This window comes from Oncorhynchus nerka, linkage group LG10 (assembly GCF_034236695.1).
Source record: "Oncorhynchus nerka isolate Pitt River linkage group LG10, Oner_Uvic_2.0, whole genome shotgun sequence".
Lineage (NCBI taxonomy): Eukaryota > Metazoa > Chordata > Actinopteri > Salmoniformes > Salmonidae > Oncorhynchus > Oncorhynchus nerka.
The window spans coordinates 68522667-68540861 of record NC_088405.1 but is presented as its reverse complement, the minus strand read 5'-3'; the positions used below and the strand labels follow the sequence as shown (position 1 = coordinate 68540861).

General features: G+C 47.1%; 1 pseudogene; it reads left to right on the top strand.

Annotated features, from left to right (window-relative positions):
• LOC115136275 (mediator of RNA polymerase II transcription subunit 13-like) overlaps window positions 1-18195 on the top strand; it is a 159539-nt pseudogene that overhangs the window by 82210 nt on the left and 59134 nt on the right.

Below are 18195 nucleotides of genomic sequence, written 5' to 3'. Positions count from 1 at the left end.
CCAGCCACTTTAATAATGGGAATTGATGGGAAATGATGTAAATATATCACTAGCCACTTTAAACAATGCTACCTTATATAATGTTACTTACCCTACATTATTCATCTCATATGCATATGTATATACTGTACTCTAGATCATCGACTGCATTCTTATGTCACTAGCCACTTTAACTATGCCACTTTGTTTACTTTGTCTACATACTCATCTCATATGTATATACTGTACTCGATACCATCTACTGTATGCTGCTCTGTACCATCACTCATTCATATATCCTTATGTACATATTCCTTATCCCCTTACACTGTGTATAAGACAGTAGTTTTGGAATTGTTAGTTAGATTACTTGTTGGTTATCACTGCATTGTCGGAACTAGAAGCACAAGCATTTCGCTACACTCGCATTAACATCTGCTAACCATGTGTATGTGACAAATAAAATTTGATTTGATTTGATTTGAAATATGTGTGTGTGTGTGTGTGTGTGTGTGTGTGTGTGTGTGTGTGTGTGTGTGTGTGTGTGTGTAGGATACCTGCCCCTCCGAAGTACAGGCAACTGTAGCCTACTGATGTTACAAGCGTGATTCAGAAATTAGGAAGAGAGATTTTTAATGAGAGAATAATGGATTCACTTTTTAAATGCTAGTTAATGATATTGTAATTATCACATTTCACATTGGATTTATTAACGACAAAAAGGTTGGAAGTATTTTTATTTCAATTCTGGTGCCGCTCTGCACACACAAGCTTGTTAGCTAGCTAGCTGGTCCAACATTAAGCCAACTCTCTGTTCAATGACATTCAAAGTTCCTTTATAGAATCTGCACCTCATAGGTATAATTTGGGCAGCCTAATTCAGATAATGCATGTCATAACAACAAGATGCCCAGCATTTCAAACCAAGCCTCCTCCACGCTTTCTTGCTCGCTCCCCACCCCAAAAAGTTCTGTCGCATCTCGCGCCATACACTTGTCTGTCTAATGCACGTAAATAGCTTGCCTATTCCATAGCAAGCTGCTCTATCCGCACTGATTGGTTAATAATTTAATGTTGCGCTAAAGGTAAAAATTTCAGAGGTTTAAAAAGGAACAGAAACTAATTATATAAACCGTTACTTTTTTGGGGTTCGAACCAGTCCAGAACTTTATTTTGCTGGTCGGAACAGTGGCACGAAACGAAGAAAAAAAAGAATGCTTATTTTCAGAACAACTGGCCTTGTGGTTAGTGTCTGACCTGAGATTGGAAGGCCGAGTCAGACAAAAGGGTTATTTCATTGACCCTCAGGAGGACTTTGAAAGGCCCCACAAACCGGGGTCTCAACTTCCGGTAGGGGTTAAGGCCCTGCAATAGACTAGCATCCTGTCCATGGGGTGTACTTGTACATCAAGCTGCCTCACTGCAGAAACAGGAGATAGGCTCCTGCCTTATGAGCGGTTCTGGCTCACACAAGCAAAGGCTCTGGCAAGGCTACTTACAGTACATACTTACTCAGAACGAAAAGATTGGAATGTAATTTTAGTACCAACCCCTGCTACATTGTAACCGCGAAGCAGCCACGATGCACTCGCATATCAGGCGTAGCCAGGACTGTTACTTTTGAAACAGAATGAAAACATTTTAACGATGTGATTTAACTGACTGACGTTGGGGGAAATAGATGGCAAAAATGCAGAATGGTGTTGAATGCCTGTAAAAAGCTTGTGGATAATTTTTCTCACAAAAATGTAATCATTTAATAATATTAGGCGCACAGATTATTTCTCAGTATCTACTTTGCTAGCTTGTCATTGACAGCCCGCGAGCTACCGGACATGCAGTTTCTCATGAGAATCCCAATTGCATACTACTCGTGTCCTCTCTCCTCGCTTCCTTTTCAAAACCCATTGGATGAAAAAGCCAGAGGTCCCTCTGACCTTCTCCAATGAGTTTTGAGAAGGAGGCGAGGAGAGAGGGCACAAGCAACTGAGATTCTCCCAGAGACTGAGGTACCTCAAAGCCTAATCAGACCGTGCTCATCATGGTTCTTACAGGCAAAGTCAAATGACAAAATTTGCCCGTGGTGCATGCTGCTCAAATGACATGTAGCAACACCCTGAGTGCATCGGACATTAAACAACGATACAAATGTAACAACAGGTCAACAAAATAGACAAAAAGACCAGTGGTGCAACTAGTGCTTTCTGACTGCTCTGTTCCAAAACACTGGAGAGACGCAGCGAAGCAAAACCATTCATCTTCCGAACGACGGGGGGGTGCAAACTGCAGTCTTTTAATGAATGATATAGTGTATAAAGTCTATTTTAATACAGACTAGCTCAAAACATTACTAAATCATCGAAAATTGCTCAATGGATCAGGATACTTTTGTGGTAACAAAAAGAAATTGGGGTGCGAAAACATGTTTGCAGAACCTCTATTTTGAAAGTGGGGATGCAGCTTCTCCATTTGCTCTATTGCTCAGGTGCCTTTACCCCATATTGTGACCAATGGTCAAGAGGTGTTGTCAAAGCTGGTAATTGTAGGACAATAAACATTGCCACTTGCGGTTTCATGAGCCGATTCATAACCTCTCCCTCCCATCCCTCCCTCCCCCAGTGGACTCCCAGTCGACTCTGAAGTGGGTGAAGATGTCGTCGGCTGTGGACGGCTTCAGTGTAGACAGCACCAGTCACCACGAGTTGAAGATCCCTCGCAGGCTAGCCAGCCAGGTGGTGGAGAGGGTCTGGCAGGAGTGCAATATCAACAGAGCTCAGAACAAGTACGTCTGTCTCTGCTACTGTCTCAGCACACACATACACTCTCAACCAAAGCCCTAGAAGAAGTAGAATTGCTATAGGCGTGTGAGCTGCACGATATGGGCAAAATATGTATTTACAATTTTTTTACAGAAAATCGGGATTTCGATTTGACTTGCGATATAGATCAAAACACTTGGGTGAAATGTTGGAATCTTAGAAATTCAATTATTTATATTAAGAAGCAAAGTGGAAAGCAGCATCGTTCTTGTTTGGAACAATCTGTTGACTGCATTTGACCTAACAGAACAGCATGCAAACGTATAGTGAATCTAACAGTGAGGAGAAGGAACTGTGCTGCTTGACTGGCAGAAGGCGGTGCTTGGTGCGAAGCAGCTGCAAGAGGAGAGAGGGAGAGAGATGACAAATGGAGTAAACTAACACGACTGAATGGCATTTAAGAGTTGCATGAGATATGGAACTCTTGCATTATGGATATTGTGCATGTCAATATTGCGATTTCGATCTGAATTCAATTAATTGTGCAGCCCTAACGGGCATACACAAACACATGGTCACACACACACGTTCACACACAGCCCAAAAGAAACCTCACACACATACATGTTTACCACACCATAGACACATTCAACGAAGCCTAGAGAGAATATGCAGGATCTACCACAACACACGCACACACACGCACACGCGCGCGCGCACACAATCAACGTTGCCTAACACGTTTGTCAAATAACAGGCACACGCCTTCACAATGACGCTTCATTCACCAAGTTGATATTTTAGAGAAGTATAGTAAGAAACACAATGGACAAATGGTTCATGTTTTGAGTCAATGGTTGTGTGTTGTGTTGTCCAGGCGTAAGTTCTCAGCGACAGCCAACGGTACCTGTGAGGAGGAGCTGATGGAGAAAGTAGGGGCCTGGGACTTTGTAGAATCAACACACAGGTCAAACTGCAGCTGCTCCAGGTAAATGATGCATACTGTGTTTATTTCTTTGTTTATTTGTGTTCCACTTGTCTAGGACCTGTACCCTAAGCCCTCTGTAAGGGGATATACTTCTAGTTTATTGTGTAGACACAAGCTTGCCTTTTAAGGAAGTCTTACTCATTGGAAGTCTTACTCAGCAAAACAACATTCGATACGTCAGTCTAAAATCTGAGATGTATTTTAATCTCAATGCATATGACATTCATCTCCATTTGTCTGTTAAGTAACAACCATGTCAGGGTTCAATAGTAGTGCACAATGTAGGGAATTGGATGTGATTTAGGACCCAGTGGGAGAGACCCAGGGGCCACTCCGACCTCTAGAAGGCTTGTCTAGGGAGATAGCTGGTCTAAAAATGGAGAGTGTCTGTAGACCCTAATGTTGACAAATGATCTGCTGTGTCTAGAGTGGGTTAATGTGTGGATGTGAGGTTGACTGTTGCCAGGCTGTTTCTGTTTGGGGGTTGGGACACAGACAGACAATATCGTGTGTGTGTGTGTGTGTGTGTGTGTGTGTGTGTGTGTGTGTGTGTGTGTGTGTGTGTGTGTGTGTGTGTGTGTGTGTGTGTGTGTGTGTGTGTGTGTGTGTGTGTGTGGTTGTGTGTGTGTGTGCTTATGTGTGTGTGTGCTTATGTGTGTGTGTGCTTATGTGTGTGTGTGCTTATGTGTGTGTGTGCTTATGTGTGTGCGTGCTTATGTGTGTGCGTGCTTATGTGTGTGCGTGCTTATGTGTGTGTGTGCTTTTGTGTGTGTGTGCTTATGTGTGTGTGTGCGTGCGCTTGTGTGTGCTTATGTGTGTGCGCTTATGTGTTCTCTCTGAAGGGAAATCAAATCAAAGTTTATTTGTCACGTGCACCGAATACAACAGTGAAATGCAGGCTCTAACCAACAGTGAAAAAAATATATTAGGTGAACAATAGGGAAGTAAAGAAATAAAACAACTGTAAAAAGACAGCGAGGAATAACAGTAGCGAGGCTATATACAGTAGTGAGGCTATATACAGTAGTGAGGCTATAACAGTAGTGAGGCTATATACAGTAGCGAGGCTATAACAGTAGTGAAGAATAACAGTAGCGAGGCTGTATACAGTAGTGAGGCTATAACAGTAGTGAGGCTATATACAGTAGTGAGGCTATAACAGTAGCGAGGCTGTATACAGTAGTGAGGCTATATACAGTAGTGAGGCTATATACAGTAGTGAGGCTATACCAGTAGTGAGGCTATACCAGTAGTGAGGCTATACCAGTAGTGAGGCTATATACAGTAGTGAGGCTATATACAGTAGTGAGGCTATATACAGTAGTGAGGCTATACCAGTAGTGAGGCTATATACAGTAGTGAGGCTATATACAGTAGTGAGGCTATAACAGTAGTGAGGCTATATACAGTAGTGAGGCTATATACAGTAGTGAGGCTATACCAGTAGTGAGGCTATATACAGTAGTGAGGCTATATACAGTAGTGAGGCTATATACAGTAGCGAGGCTATAACAGTAGCGAGGCTATATACAGTAGCGAGGCTATAACAGTAGCGAGGCTATAACAGTAGCGAGGCTATAACAGTAGCGAGGCTATAACAGTAGCGAGGCTATATACAGTAGCGAGGCTATAACAGTAGCGAGGCTATAACAGTAGCGAGGCTATATACAGTAGCGAGGCTATAACAGTAGCGAGGCTATAACAGTAGCGAGGCTATAACAGTAGCGAGGCTATATACAGTAGCGAGGCTATAACAGTAGCGAGGCTATAACAGTAGCGAGGCTATATACAGTAGCGACGCTATATACAGTAGCGAGGCTATATACAGTAGCGAGGCTATAACAGTAGCGAGGCTATAACAGTAGCGAGGCTATATACAGTAGCGAGGCTATATACAGTAGCGAGGCTATAACAGTAGCGACGCTATATACAGTAGCGAGGCTATAACAGTAGTGAGGCTATAACAGTAGCGAGGCTATAACAGTAGCGAGGCTATAATAGTAGCGAGGCTATATACAGTAGCGAGGCTATATACAGTAGCGAGGCTATAACAGTAGCGAGGCTATAACAGTAACGAGGCTATAACATTAGCGAGGCTATAACATTAGCGAGGCTATAACAGTAGGGAGGCTATAACAGTAGGGAGGCTATAACAGTAGCGAGGCTGTAACAGTAGCGAGGCTATAACAGTAGCGAAGCTATAACAGTAGTGAGGCTATATACAGTAGCGAGGCTATATACAGTAGCGAGGCTAAAGAATATACCAATATCCCTGTGAGCTTCCCAGGTCTGTTGTCCTGTGTTTTGTATATATTTCCAAACTATGAGGTTGGAATAATACTGTGAAATTGTGAAAATTATGATAATGCCCTTTTAGGTAAGAGCAGTTTGAAAAGACAGCCTGAAATGTCTGCCTGTTTTGGTGGGAGTGAGTTCTGACCTTCTATGGTGACATCATTTTTTAAAATAGACCAATAAGAAAAAGACTCTGCCAATAAAAGCACATTTTCAGTTTTCCCCTCCCCACAAACAACTCTGAGACGGTTCTTACTTGAGAAATTGGTATTTTCTAAGAAGCTATTTTTATTTATCTTTGACCATTTGAATTGAAAACAATCACAGTAAGGTACTTCATTGTTACCCAGATTTGATATTGAGATTTAAAAAATGGCTGCATTGGACCTTAATGAACATAAATTGTAGATAATAATATTACATTGTGTTGTATTGAACCTCTAAACTTATTCCACAGATCCCTTGGCCAAAATGGGTTTAATATGTTGTTGTTAGTAATATTCATGAAAACAAATGAAATGTAAAGAAAGAAAGAAAAACAACTTTGAGAATCCCTGACCTAGAGTACTGGAGGTGACATTGGAAAGTGAATTCCTGTGTGTGCAGCACAAATTCTAATGGCTATCGGCTTGGCTGCAGGAAGATGTTTGTGTGTGTGTGTTATTGTTTACCCACTCTGCATATTGTTTTTGCTGCGTCTTGCCGCTCTCTGCCTGCTGACAGTTAAAAGACAACAGCTACCTCCCTCCCTCAACATGCTGCCTGCTCCACAACCATAAGAGTAGGCTGTGGTTACCGTGCTGACAGACCACCAGCCAAATAACATCCCGGTGCCCCCTCTAGCTGAGTTGACCCTGAGTTGACCCCCCTCATCCCGCTCCTCCCCCCACAGCCACTAGCCAGTGTCATAGCCTGACCTTAGATTTATTGCTCCTCGGCAGTGGTGTAAAGTACTTCAATAAAAATACTTTAAAGTACTACTAAAGTCGTTTTTTAGTGTATCTGTACTTTATCTTACCATTTATATTTCTGGTAACTTTGACTTTTACTTCACTACATCCCTAAAGAAAATAATGTACTTTTTACTCCATACATTTTCCCTGACATCCAAAAGTACTAGTTACATGTTGAATGCTTAGCAGGACAGGAAAATTGCCCAATTCACGCTCTTATATACAAAATCCCTGGTCAACCCTACTGCCTCTGATTTGACAGACAAACTAAAAACAAATACTTCATTTGTAAATGATGACTGAGTGTTTGAGTATGCCCCTGACCATTTGTAAATAATGGTTTGCTTAATATAAGGAATTTGAAATGATTTATACTTTTACTTTTGATACTTAAGAATATTTCAGCAATTACATTTACTTTTGTTACTTAAGTATATTTAAAACTAAAGACTTTTTCTTAATAGAGTCATTTTCTATTAAGGTATCTTTACTTTTACTCAAGTATGACAATTGGGTACTTTTTTCACCACTGCTCCTCGGTCCCCTTACAGTGAAACATGAGGTAACTTAGTAGCTGCCTCTCCCTGGGCCTAAACTGGGGACCGTGTGTGTGTTTGAGTGTTGACAGCAGAGGTGGTGGTGGTATGCACTGGGCCAGGGTCAGCAGTAACAGGCAGGCTGGTTAGCAGGGGAGCTTGACTGGTCACGACGCGACACACACGATGGTGACAGAGGTGCCAGGCCAGGTGTCTGACAGGGCAGCCTAGAGAGCTTTGGGGGCCTACGGGCTGGGGACCACCACAACACATTCCAGACATTTTAAACCCAACCAGAAACAGGTCTCCTTCCAACCTGGGTCATGTTCATTAGGACACACACGCTTCACTCAGTTTTCTCCCCAATAAACACAGCCTTTGGGGAATGCTCTATTCTAGTGGGTGTGAGCTAGACAAGATGCATGGTTTTGGTTGTGGTTAGGAGGCCAATGGAGTGCACAATAATAACATCAGTTTAAGATGTTTGTTAGAGTAGCATCAGCATAACATGAGGAGTTTATTAGATTTGAAAGGAATTCATTTGTTTATTTTACAATGGCAAGAAAAAGTATGTGAACCCTTTGGAATTACCTGAATTTCTGCATAAATTAGTCATACAATGTCACAACAATAGGCACACACAGTGTGCTTAAAATAATAACACAAATTATTGTATTTTTCTTGTATATTTTGATACATATATATTTTGATACATCATTTAAACATTCACAGTGTAGGTTGGAAAAAGTATGTGAACCCCTAGGCTAATGACTTCTCCAAAAGCTAATTGGAATCAGGACTCAACTAACCTGGAGTCCAATCAATGAGACGAGATTAGAGATGTTAACATCTCACCTGGTTTTTCCACAGAGCTACTTGCAAAATATTATGCGGACAGATTAAACTAAAGTTGAGTTGATTGGAAGGAACACACAACACTATGTCTGGAGAGGTACAGGCACAGCACAACAACATCAAAACCTCATCCCAACTGTAAAGTATGGTGGAGGGAGCATCATGGTTTGGGGCTGCTTTGCTGCCTCAGGGCCTGGACAGCTTGTTATCATCAACGGAAAAATGACTTCCCAAGTTTATCAAGACAGTTTGCAGGAGAATGTTAGGCTGTCTGTCCACCAATTGAAGCTCAACAGAAGTTGGCTGATGAAACAGGACAACCACACACAACACAGAAGTAAATCAACATCAGAATGGCTTCAATAGAAGAAAATACCCTTCTGGAGTGGCCCAGTCAGAGTCCTGACCTCAACCTGATTGAGATGCTGTGGCCTGACCTCAACCCGATTGAGATGCTGTGGCCTGACCTCAACCAGTTTGAGATGCTGTGGCCTGACCTCAACCAGTTTGAGATGCTGTGGCCTGACCTCAACCCGATTGAGATGCTGTGGTATGACCTCAACCCGATTGAGATGCTGTGGCCTGACCTCAACCCGATTGAGATGCTGTGGCCTGACCTCAACCCGATTGAGATGCTGTGGAATGACCTCGAGAGCGGTTCACATCAGACATCCCAAGAATATTACTGAACTGAAACAGTTTTGTAAAGATGAATAGTCCAGAATTCCTCCTGACCGTTGTGCAGGTCTGATCCGCAACTACAGGAAACGTTTGGTTGAGGTTATTGCTGCCAAAGGAGGGTCAACCAGTTATGAAATCCAAAGGTTCACGTGCTTTTTCCATCCTGCACTGTGACTGTTTACATGGTGTGTTCAGTAAAGACATGAAAACGTATAATTGCCAGATTGGTCATTTGACTGGTTACATTGACTTTTAATACAAAACAAATGGGAAAGTAGGAAGTGAAAGATCTACAGTTGACTATATGTAATTGGGAATAAATGTAATGAATGTGTTTCATACTATTTGCTCAATATAAATCTACGTTAAATATATTTTCAGTATAAATCAGCATTAAATATGAATTCAGTATAAATGTATAAATCTCATACACCTGACTTTGAGTCCTAATTTAAATGTTCTGTTGATCAGTTTGTTCTTGGTAATTGCTTGAAGTAGATCAGTGTTGCCTCTCAACACTGTTTATTGAGCTAATGAATGCACAACCTTAACACAGATGAACGAATGGCATTATTGTTTGTCTTGCAGTGAGACATGTAAATGACATGCTTTCTCTTCCAGGCATAAAGCCCTGAAACAGCGAGGTGGTGGTACCCCGGGCCAGCCCCAGTCAGCAGGCCAGCCCACTCACACCCAGCCACCCACCAAGCACAAGACTGGAGGTGACAAGCCAGAGAAGAGCGACAAGCAGACCAAGAGGCCACAGACACCCTTCCACCACCGCAGCGCCGCCTGCGATGACGTTACCATGGAGACGAAGGCGGCAGGCCAGAGGCTTGCCATGAGGGCCCAGCAGGAGGGGGGTTGCTTCCCTGGCCTCCACCCTACCGACGGTGTCACCAAGACCCCCCAGCGGCACGACGGAGGGGTGGGTAGTGCCGGTGGTTCCTCAGAGATGACAGGTTCCCCTCAGCCCCCTCCCCTCAGCCCCCACCCCTGTGAGCGCGACAGAGGAGAGGAGACGGGTGACGGCTCTTTAAAGAACCCCTCCACCCCCCACAGCCAACACTTCTACCAGCCACCCCGGAGCCCTGCCTGGCGGAACAGAAGGGTGGCGTCGGGGACCACCGTGGACTGGATGGCCTGGCACAGCACTTCCACCACCACCACACGGCCTACCCACCCGAGCCCCTGGAGCCCACTGTGTACGTAAGCTCTGCAGTCAACCTGGAGGAGGACGGCTCCCCAGCGCCATGGAGGTTCTTCAACCTGCCCAGGAGGAAAGAGGCCGTAATACCAACGCCAACGCTGCCTTGGGACAAGCTGAGGGAAAGGGAGAGAGACGAGGCCTCGGGAGGACAGGAGGTGGTGTCTGTCACTGAGTGAGTGTCTATCCCTGTTCATTCATTCTTATCTCCCCATTGATTTAACCATTCAACACCCACTATTGCCCATAGAGGGTGCTAGAGGCCCCCAGCCATTTACTGACTCACTGGTCAGCCATCCAACCCTCCCTCCCTTCCCATCCCCCCCTCTGGCACACAGACAGAAGGGCCCCTTTTTGAGTACCTCCAACATTCTAGAAAATAAAAGTGATTGAAAGAGCAGTGATGCACAACCGGGCCTCCCCTCCCTCCCTCCCTCCCCGCCCCTGCCTTAGAATGTTCTGTGGTGGCGCTGAGCACACACAGCATGTTAATCTCTCGCTATGTGCCCTTTTGACATCATACATCACTAATGTGCATGGCCAGCACTGCAGCAGAGACTGGAGAGAGCTTATTGATCCCCCCCCTAACACACACACACACACACACACACACACACACACACACAGGGCGCCAGAGATAGAGGGATAGAGGTAGGGTTATATAAATAAATGGATCCATCTGTCTACGCCCTCTCTATCATAACTCCCCCTGCTTCCTTCCTCTCCACCCTGAACACGTGAAGGAGGGTGGTATCTTCAAAGCCTTGATGTCAGAGCCGAGGTGTCGCTTCACTGAGAGAGGGAGACGATAGAAGTGGACTCGAGGGAGCAGAGAGAAAGGGATGCAAAGAGTGACAGAGGCTGAGACGGACTAGGATCGGTGCGCCGGAGAGCAGGCAGGCAGGCTAGCTGTCCGGCAGGCCGAGCAGTGGCGGTCTTGGGAATTATCGGAGGGGTTATACAATTTCAGGGATGGATGCTGGACAGTGCCATAGGCAGGGCTATGGACAGCAGGGCTATTCTGGGCGGGAGTAATCCTGGTGGCTGGGAAGCAGCTCTAAATGGCTGCTAATCTCTGGCCGGGGCCACTGCGCACTGTCACCTCGCATCACAGCCGAGCCGGAGAGAGGGAGGGAGAGAGAGAGAGAAGGGACCTACATGAGCTGGGTCCCTCCCCCTCAGAGGGGCCCAGCAGGGCTCATTTAGTCTAGTAACATCGGAACAACGACATCATCAACTAGAACACAGGCCCATAGTCATAGGAAAGTTTATTCACAGATTACGTTGAAAAGGAGACATGCATAGCAACAGATTAAAATGTCCTCATGCTCTACCTCCCCAAAATGTTGATAGATGATCTGCACAGCCATATAGGCCTAAACAAACAGTATAACTGCATCCCACTGTTATCAGTAAACTGTACTACGTGGCCCTGTTTATCATAATGAATATTCTGTCCCCTCACTGTGTCTCCTGTTCCCAGACTGATGGCCACATCTAAGCGGCCTCTGAAGGTGTCGGAGGAGCGCGTGCAGATGTACATTCAGCGGAGGAACCAGTACCTGGCCGCCGCCATCACCGACGACGACCACGAGCCTGAGGTGGACCCGTACGCCTTCGAGGACGGGGACGTCAAGTTCTCCTTCTCCGACAAGAAGGACAAGACGGGTGGCGAACGCCAGCCCGGGAAGAAACACAAGGTAGGGCTAAATGTACAACTTGATCAACTGGGGGCGGCGGCAGGCAGGCTAGCGGTAAAGAGTAACTGAAAGGTTGCTGGTTTGAATCCCCGAGCCGACTAGGCACAAACAAGCTATCCTGTAAGTCGCTTTGGATAAAAGCGCCTGCTAAGAGACTAAAGTTGTACTTGTAACTGGGGCGGCTGAGGCAAATCCTTTCCTCCCCTCGCTGCTGACTCCCAACTTGCCACTGTTGTGATGCCCTTTAGGTTCAGGAAGTAGGAAGAGTTCGGTTTAGGGTCACAAGATAAGGCGTCAGCAACCCTGCACTGTAAATGTGTCACTAGCTGTATTCTGCCCTCGTTTCCACAAAATATACTGCTCAGGAAGCCAGCTCCAGCACCCTTTGTTATCCCAGCAAAGATATGCCAAAATAGTTTGACTCTGTAATTTCTCATTTTGTTTAGTTTTGTATATTCTATCTGCCCCATCTCTCGCTCTACTAGCCTGTGGGCTCAGTCTCGCTCTACTCGCCTGTGGGCTCAGTCTCGCTCTACTAGCCTGTGGGCTCAGTCTCGCTCTACTAGCCTGTGGGCTCAGTCTCGCTCTACTCGCCTGTGGGCTCAGTCTCGCTCTACTAGCCTGTGGGCTCAGTCTCGCTCTACTAGTCTGTGGGCTCAGTCTCGCTCTACTCGCCTGTGGGCTCAGTCTCGCTCTACTAGCCTGTGGGCTCAGTCTCGCTCTACTAGCCTGTGGGCTCAGTCACGCTCTACTAGCCTGTGGGCTCAGTCTCGCTCTACTAGCCTGTGGGCTCAGTCTCGCTATACTAGCCTGTGGGCTCAGTCTCGCTCTACTAGCCTGTGGGCTCAGTCTCGCTCTACTAGCCTGTGGGCTCAGTCTCGCTCTACTCTCCATTTACCTGTGGGCTCAGTCTCGCTCTACTAGTCTGTGGGCTCAGTCTCGCTCTACTAGCCTGTGGGCTCAGTCTCCCTCTACTAGCCTGTGGGCTCAGTCTCGCTCTACTAGCCTGTGGGCTCAGTCTCGCTCTACTAGCCTGTGGGCTCAGTCTCGCTATACTAGCCTGTGGGCTCAGTCTCGCTCTACTAGCCTGTGGGCTCAGTCTCGCTCTACTAGCCTGTGGGCTCAGTCTCCCTCTACTAGCCTGTGGGCTCAGTCTCGCTCTACTAGCCTGTGGGCTCAGTCTCGCTCTACTAGCCTGTGGCTCAGTCTCGCTCTCGCTCTACTAGCCTGTGGGCTCAGTCTCGCTATACTAGCCTGTGGGCTCAGTCTCCCTCTACTAGCCTGTGGGCTCAGTCTCCATCTACTAGCCTGTGGGCTCAGTCTCGCTATACTAGCCTGTGGGCTCAGTCTTGTTCTACTAGCCTGTGGGCTCAGTCTCCATCTACTAGCCTGTGGGCTCAGCCTCGCTCTACTAACCTGTGGGCTCAGTCTCGCTCTACTAGCCTGTGGGCTCAGTCTCGCTCTACTAGCCTGTGGGCTCAGTCTCGCTCTACTAGTCTGTGGGCTCAGTCTCGCTCTACTCGCCTGTGGGCTCAGTCTCGCTCTACTAGTCTGTGGGCTCAGTCTCGCTCTACTCGCCTGTGGGCTCAGTCTCGCTCTACTAGCCTGTGGGCTCAGTCTCGCTCTACTAGCCTGTGGGCTCAGTCTCGCTCTACTAGCCTGTGGGCTCAGTCTCGCTCTACTAGCCTGTGGGCTCAGTCTCGCTATACTAGCCTGTGGGCTCAGTCTCGCTCTACTAGCCTGTGGGCTCAGTCTCGCTCTACTAGCCTGTGGGCTCAGTCTCGCTCTACTCGCCTGTGGGCTCAGTCTCGCTCTACTCGCCTGTGGGCTCAGTCTCGCTCTACTAGCCTGTGGGCTCAGTCTCGCTCTACTAGCCTGTGGGCTCAGTCTCGCTCTACTAGCCTGTGGGCTCAGTCTCGCTCTACCTAGCCTGTGGGCTCAGTCTCGCTATACTAGCCTGTGGGCTCAGTCTCGCTCTACTAGCCTGTGGGCTCAGTCTCGCTCTGTGGGCTCCAGTCTAGCCTGTGGGCTCAGTCTCGCTCTACTCGCCTGTGGGCTCAGTCTCGCTCTACTAGCCTGTGGGCTCAGTCTCGCTCTACTAGCCTGTGGGCTCAGTCTCCCTCTACTAGCCTGTGGGCTCAGTCTCGCTCTACTAGCCTGTGGGCTCAGTCTCGCTCTACTAGCCTGTGGGCTCAGTCTCGCTCTACTAGCCTGTGGGCTCAGTCTCGCTATACTAGCCTGTGGGCTCAGTCTCCCTCTACTAGCCTGTGGGCTCAGTCTCCATCTACTAGCCTGTGGGCTCAGTCTCGCTATACTAGCCTGTGGGCTCAGTCTTGTTCTACTAGCCTGTGGGCTCAGTCTCCATCTACTAGCCTGTGGGCTCAGCCTCGCTCTACTAACCTGTGGGCTCAGTCTCGCTCTACTAGCCTGTGGGCTCAGTCTCGCTCTACTAGTCTGTGGGCTCAGTCTCGCTCTACTAGTCTGTGGGCTCAGTCTCGCTCTACTCGCCTGTGGGCTCAGTCTCGCTATACTAGCCTGTGGGCTCAGTCTCGCTCTACTAGCCTGTGGGCTCAGTCTCGCTCTACTAGCCTGTGGGCTCAGTCTCGCTCTACTAGCCTGTGGGCTCAGTATCGCTATACTAGCCTGTGGGCTCAGTCTCGCTCTACTAGCCTGTGGGCTCAGTCTCGCTCTACTAGCCTGTGGGCTCAGTCTCGCTCTACTCGCCTGTGGGCTCAGTCTCGCTCTACTAGCCTGTGGGCTCAGTCTCGCTCTACTAGCCTGTGGGCTCAGTCTCCCTCTACTAGCCTGTGGGCTCAGTCTCGCTCTACTAGCCTGTGGGCTCAGTCTCGCTCTACTAGCCTGTGGGCTCAGTCTCGCTCCTCTAGCCTGTGGGCTCAGTCTCGCTATACTAGCCTGTGGGCTCAGTCTCGCTCTACTAGCCTGTGGGCTCAGTCTCGCTCTACTAGCCTGTGGGCTCAGTCTCCCTCTACTAGCCTGTGGGCTCAGTCTCCCTCTACTAGCCTGTGGGCTCAGTCTCGCTCTACTAGCCTGTGAGCTCAGTCTCGCTCTACTAGCCTGTGGGCTCCAGTCTCGCTATACTAGCCTGTGGGCTCAGTCTCCCTCTACTAGCCTGTGGGCTCAGTCTCCATCTACTAGCCTGTGGGCTCAGTCTCGCTATACTAGCCTGTGGGCTCAGTCTTGTTCTACTAGCCTGTGGGCTCAGTCTCCATCTACTAGCCTGTGGGCTCAGCCTCGCTCTACTAACCTGTGGGCTCAGTCTCGCTCTACTAGCCTGTGGGCTCAGTCTTGTCTTAATATTGTTTCTCTCTGTTTCTAAACCTGGACCACCTGTTAGCTGTGGAAACGCCGTCAGCACTAGGGGGAGGACAGGGGGGAGAGCGTGGGAATGGGAGTGAGCTGCCTGGCAGTCAGCCTCCCTGGCCCTGCCTGCTTCCCTGCCTGTCTGCCTGTGAGGATGCATGTCTGCAGCAGGATGGCGTGGAGGAGGAGGGATGTGCGAGGCTGGCTGGGGCTTTAACAGGCCAATAAACCTGGCTCACTGAACCGTGCATTTTTGAAATAGCTTTTTTGTTTTATTTCACAAGGGCTGCTGAGATTTTTTTATTCTCCGTTCTGTGTGTGTAGTGGTGTGCTGTGTGTGTGTGTGGTATTGTACTGTGTGTGGTATTGTACTGTGTGTGTGTGTGTGTGTGGTATTGTACTGTGTGTGTGTGTGTGTGGTATTGTACTGTGTGTGTGTGTGGTATTGTACTGTGTGTGTGTGTGTGTGTGTGGTATTGTACTGTGTGTGTGTGGTATTGTACTGTGTGTGTGTGGTATTGTACTGTGTGTGTGTGTGTGTGGTATTGTACTGTGTGTGTGTGTGTGTGGTATTGTACTGTGTGTGTGTGTGTGTGGTATTGTACTGTGTGTGTGTGGTATTGTACTGTGTGTGTGTGTGGTATTGTACTGTGTGTGTGTGTGGTATTGTACTGTGTGTGTGTGTGGTATTGTACTGTGTGTGTGTGTGGTATTGTACTGTGTGTGTGTGTGGTATTGTACTGTGTGTGTGTGTGGTATTGTACTGTGTGTGTGTGTGGTATTGTACTGTGTGTGTGTGTGGTATTGTACTGTGTGTGTGTGTGGTATTGTACTGTGTGTGTGTGTGGTATTGTACTGTGTGTGTGTGTGGTATTGTACTGTGTGTGTGTGTGGTATTGTACTGTGTGTGTGTGTTGTACTGTGTGTGTGTGTGGTATTGTACTGTGTGTGTGTGTGGTATTGTACTGTGTGTGTGTGTGGTATTGTACTGTGTGTGTGTGTGTGTGTGTGTGGTATTGTACTGTGTGTGTGTGTGGTATTGTACTGTGTGTGTGTGTGGTATTGTACTGTGTGTGTGTGTGGTATTGTACTGTGTGTGTGTGTGGTATTGTACTGTGTGTGTGTGTGTATTGTACTGTGTGTGTGTGTGGTATTGTACTGTGGTGTGTGTGTGTGGTACTGTGTGTGTGTGTGGTATTGTACTGTGTGTGTGTGGTATTGTACTGTGTGTGTGTGTGGTACTGTGTGTGTGTGTGTGTGTGTGTGTGTGTGTGTACTGTGTGTGTGTGTGTATTGTACTGTGTGTGTGTGTGGTATTGTACTGTGTGTGTGTGTGGTATTGTACTGTGTGTGTGTGGTATTGTACTGTGTGTGTGTGTGGTATTGTACTGTGTGTGTGTGTGGTATTGTACTGTGTGTGTGTGTGGTATTGTACTGTGTGTGTGTGTGGTATTGTACTGTGTGTGTGTGTGGTATTGTACTGTGTGTGTGTGTGGTATTGTACTGTGTGTGTGTGGTATTGTACTGTGTGTGTGTGTGGTATTGTACTGTGTGTGTGTGTGGTATTGTACTGTGTGTGTGTGGTATTGTACTGTGTGTGTGTGGTATTGTACTGTGTGTGTGTGGTATTGTACTGTGTGTGTGTGGTATTGTACTGTGTGTGGTTGCTGCTGCGCTGCTTCTATACAGGAGGTCCCCCAGTGGCCACTATGTGCAGTGGAGCCACAGTCTGCTGTGCCCTCAGTGTGTGTGTGTGTGTGTGTTACTTCAGCTACCTCCTCCCCCCTGGGTCATGCTTCACACTCCATTGATGATACTGCAAAGTGACAGCCTATCTTTTGTGCACTTTTATGTGTGTGTTCATGAGTGGGTGCGGGCCACAGACTTTCTAGATAGTATTTTTTGCCAAATGAGTTTATGTTCCCCACCCCCTGAGTTGTCTGTGTGTGTTCAGGAGGTTGGCATGCTGGCAAAGCTCCAAACGTTCTGTAGTTGAACCCCTAGAAACTCTAGCCAATGAAATAATATAGCACACTCACTTAGCAGAGGAGCCGGGCAAACAGCAGCAGCAGAGAAAACAGGAAAGGCAAGTCACTGGTGCTACTGTGGGGCACAATTTGAACACCACACTGACTGCCATGTCACTAGTGCTTCCGCGTTTGCATTATTTGGCGTCACAGAGTGGAGAGAGAGAGAGAGAGAGAAAATTCCCTCAGCCCCTTGTGTTTGTTCATATTTGCTCGCACAGCGAGTGTCTGCCTGCCATGTGCACAGAGGCCCCATCATAAGAGCATACAGCCCTATCACAGAGAGATATTGACAAAGTGTAGTGGCATTAGGGCTCCCTTTCAGGCGGCCATGGCATTTCTCCCATACACTGGGAGCCTTGTCTGGAAATCTCATTAGTACAGAGTCGTTCGTTCCCCTCGTCTCTTTATTCTATCTGCATTTTTTGAAGTGTGCCAAAAATAAACGTGCTCTCCACTGAGACTGAGAGCAGCCCAGCTCTCAGGGGCTGGAGGCACCTGTGTACTTTCTACAGTACTTTCTCTTATGTTATTTACTTTGTGTTTATTGTATTACTTTCTTTGCAGTTTCATATAGACTATCTGCTATTGTCTTTTATCCATTATCGATATCATTTTATTGTTTGATCAGCTGTATCCTATTGGTTTTGTTTCTTTGCATTTGTTTTGTGCACAATATTGATCTCTCTCTTTGTCTGTGTTTCTCTCTCTGTCTCTCTCTCTATCTCTCTGTGTTTCTCTCTGTCTGTATCTCTCTTTGTTTCTCTCTCTCTGTCTGTCTCTCTCTATCTCTCTGTGTTTCTCTCTCTGTCTCTCTCCCTCTATCTGTATCTCTCTGTGTTTCTCTCTCTGTCTCTCTCCCTCTATCTGTATCTCTCTTTGTTTCTCTCTCTC